We start from the raw sequence: 4,478 nt of genomic DNA, 5'->3' as shown, positions 1-4,478 counted from the left end.
CAGAGTTGACCTAAGTCTGACTTCTTAGGGATAGTCACGCTTAGAAGATATAAGTGTTAACGAGAGATATGTGATGTTATAGGGAGGTTGTAGCTCGTCGGATTGTGCACGAGTGATTTCAGGATTTGCTAGCTTTCAGCATTCACGAGGTGAGTCTTCTCACTATACTGTACCCGGAAGGGTTGACTGTGTGACCGGAAGGTCAGATATGATATGTGATATGTATGCTATATGTGGTAAGCTGTTTGTTATATGTGCTATGTATGTTATGGGCCGGAAGGCGATTATGTTATGGGCCGGAAGGCGTTGTGTTGATGACCGGAAGGTCAGGGCCTGGAAAGGCGTATGTGCGTAAGTTGTATATTGGGGAACTCACTAAGCATTTATGCTTACAGATGTTATGTATGTGTTTCAGGTACTAGCGAGGACCGTGGGAAGGCGCCGGCGTGATCGACACACACTGAAGGATGTTTTTATGATCTTGGGATTTATACAATTTGTATTTGACATGACACTTAAATTATTTATGCCTTGTTTTGAATGGAAATACTTTATTTTTAAAATGAAAATTTTGTTTGAAAAATTTGCGTTGTTACAACATGATTATTGTGTAGGATTTCCGTGTTGTTCTTGATAAAGAGTTGGGATTGATATTGAAGCTAAGAGACATGATGAAGGGTTTTAGAGCTTCTTCAGACACCTTAATGACAAGTTACTGAAACAAGAAGGTGCCCCTTTATAGCAATGTAGTATTAGGTTATATTGTTAGGGAAAACCTCTTAATAACAATGTAAATTTAATTTATATATTGTAAGAAATAGAATTGTATGACATTAAATTTTATGCAATGTATTGTATTTGTTGTATATGGTATTTTATTTTTATTATGAGACATTAAATGAAAATTTAATTTAAAAACTAATAAATATATAAATATTTTTTTTAAACATTTAAATTTACGATACGCAAAAATGTGTGTCATCTTCATTTATGACATGACCTTTCTTGACAGGGGCTTTCTTGATACGCATTGCGTGTCATTAACACGCGCGTCGTAAGGTCATGACACGCGAATGTGTGTCGTCTTTCTTTATGACAGGGCTTTCCTTGATACGCATTGCGTGTCGTAAACGCGCGTCGTAATTGCACGTCGTAAATGAGCGTCGTAAATGCGTGTCGTCTCTCTTTATGACAGGGCCTTCCTGTTGGATTAGTGTCTAAGTCCATAACTATTTTGGTATGTACTTGATCCGATGGTGCATGGTCCTTTTGGGTTGCCTTCACCAAAGCAACTTGATTGGAGAAACAAATAGAGAGAGAGAGGTTATTATGATAATATATTAAAGGAGAAATCATATTTGTTTAATTAATATTGGTCTATAATTAATTAAGAATTAATTTTGTGATCAAGTGTAATTAATTAAACTAGAGGGGCTGAATTGTAATTATGTGATAGTTACAAAATAAGATAAGAATTATCTTATATATATGGTGGACGAATTTGAAGTGATAATCACTTAGAATTCAACTAGGATAAGGATTTCTAAGACTTATCTTATGGTTGCTTGGTGGACAAGCAAGTAGATAAGGATAAGGACTAAAACCCTAATCTTTACACCTATATAAACCCCCTAAGGCATAGGAATTCGGCCATCCCTTCCCAAGAGGTCCTAAGGACGAATTCTAACCTCCCTCCTCTCTCTTTATACCTTCTCCACTTGCTTATGGTGTTTGTAAGCCATTAGAGGAGTGACACTTGTGACTCTCTGCTTTCCAAGGCCAATTCAAGGAGGAATTGGATTGTTATTGCTACCTAACAATCAAGGTATGTTCTTAAACCTAATTACATGTGAATTCCGATTTCCATATGCTAGAATTAGGGTTTATAGTCTTGGATTCAAAGCATGTACAATAGAGAAACCTAGATCCAAGCTTTAGGGTTTGTATGAGCACATAGGATGTCTTATGACCAAAACCCATCAGTGGTATCAGAGCCTTGATTGGTTTCTATTGTATTGATGCTTGATATGTTTGAAAATTTCGAATTTTGTGTTTCTGGAGGCTGGACTCGCCGAGTCCATAGATGAACTCGCCGAGTCCAAGGCTGACTCGACGAGTCAACTCGTCAGAAGGAGGGTACTTCGGGATTTCTTGCAGGTTTTGCATTGGGATAATTACCTTATCATGTTAGATTAATATTAATCCGATTATATGATATATTTGACTATATTTTTAATCTAATTGAAGATATTTATCAATTAATAAGATAATTGTTTCCTTATAAGATAATTGATTAATTATTTTAAATAAATTGATAAATTATTTTGCAAGAAATCATCAAATATGGATAATTATGTGATTAAATGTTAATTTGAATTATTTGTTATTTGATCCTTGTTGTTGTGAAAAGTTTCATATTTGGCCCTTTAGGTTTTATAGTTTAAATTTGAACCCCAAAAGTTTTGTTGTTTTGAAATTTAAATAGTTGAAACCCTAATGTTTTGAAAAAGGTTTCAAAATTTGCCCTCAAGTTTTGGAATTTAAATTTTGATTAAATAGTTTAATTTTGATGCATATTTAAATTCTAAACCCTAATGTGTTGAAATGTTTCAAAACTTGTCCTCAAGTTTTGGAATTTAAAAGTTGATTAAAAGTTTAATTAGAAATGTTAAATTCTAAAACTCTAGTATTGTTTTGAAAAAGTTCAATTCACACCCTTATGGTTTTATTAATTAATTAAGATGTATAATTAAAAGAGGTTTAATAAATCCATAAAAGTTTAGGTTAACCATTTAATAGAATTAAAAGTGTAATTGTTAAAGTTAACCGCATAGTATTTTAAAAGTTATAAAATACACCCTATACTATATATAACATTAAAAGTCTAACATTATATATATGTATAACTAAAAGTCAGTCTTACCGTTAGTAGGCCTCATTCATGAAGCTAGTCTATAAGGGGTGTTTAAGGAAATTGCCTATAAAATGGCGATTGAATGGGTATCCACTCTTACCCACCGCACTCTTGACTAGTGGAGAGTCGTTAGCCGAACGGGTAGGATAGGACGAAACCTTCCATTATAAGTATAATGAATTACTAAAGTAACTAAATGTTTTTCGAAATTCCCAATCTTAGTTACTTAGGCAAAAGTGAATTGATGCAATTCCATGAAATTACACTTTGTGCCCTTGCGAAGACGTTAGTGGAGCGTGTGTGGTTAACCGGCACACTAAATGGGTCTAAGCAAAGGTAGCAAAGGGTGACTCAATGTTTGTCATAGTTCGGTGGAGCGTGTGTGGTTTACCGGCACATCGAATAGGTGACTGTAACATGTGAGGGCACCATGTAGTTTGCATGCTTATTCACACCCGCTTTGTGATCCTCGGCATCCCAGTCACAAACAAGAGGGGCATATCGAGATTTAAACATGTCATTGAAAGTTCAATGAATCTCAAAGGATCTAGGAGTTTTCATAGATTTAAAACTTAATTTCTTTTTCGTTTTTCGTGGTGGAAATTAGTGAATCGTCATTCACTTACCTTCAAATATTCTGCAATTAGGGTTACGACATCCCTCTCCCGAGTTGTAGAATATTGTGTTGGGTCCTAGCCTTAGTATCTCATTTGGGTGATTTACTAAGGACTCAATCTATCAACTAACTTGAATTCGTTTTCTCCCGTATTGTAGATGTCAAAGTTCGACAACTATGGTTTTCCCAAATCCCGTGGAACAAGCTTTCCACATGAAGATGGTATTCCACGATTCAATCGAGGAACAAGAAATCATGCTTCACTTCCTCCTCCTCCTCCTATTGTTCTCCCCAACCCACAAGATCGAAGAATTGAAAGGTTCAATATCACTAAAGCCCTATTGGAAATGAAACATGAAGATGGTAAACCCGTGTGTGCCCACGTTCTAGGAATGAAATCACACATTGATAGGTTGATAATGTTGGGTGTGTCATTACCAGATGAGTTGGCTGTGAATTGGTTTTTGCAGTCACTTCTTGAATCATATAATGAGTTCAAAAGAAAGTATTATATGATGAATCATGACGACAACCTCATTGACCTAACTTACATGCTCATTGCTGCTGAATCAGAAATGATTTGGCGAAGCAATGGAGCGTATTTGTTGGGAAAGTCAACCGACCATGCTTCCGAGGACGTTCTAGGAGAACCGACCTGCGTTTGCTGCCAAAAGAAAGGGCGTTGGATACAAGTCTGCCCAAAGAGCCTGAAGAGTCCAGAAGCTGGGAGAGTCAAAGAGTATGGCTGTGCTTCAGGTAAAATCCACTATCTAACTCCATTAAGTTCCTATTCATTAATTCTTAATACATAATATAATAAGATTGCATTTGAATGTTTTACATGATCGGTGAAAAGAAAGGAAGCTTAGTGAAAGAACAAGATGAATCTAATCACAAGGAATGGATCTTGATCGCATGGACTTGAAGATTAGATTTTGAGCTTAGATA

This window comes from Lactuca serriola, chromosome 3 (assembly GCF_051521515.1).
Source record: "Lactuca serriola cultivar US96UC23 chromosome 3, Lser_US96UC23_V15, whole genome shotgun sequence".
NCBI classification, from domain to species: domain Eukaryota; kingdom Viridiplantae; phylum Streptophyta; class Magnoliopsida; order Asterales; family Asteraceae; genus Lactuca; species Lactuca serriola.
The sequence above is the reverse complement of the archived record's forward strand: the minus strand, read 5'-3'. Positions refer to the sequence as shown.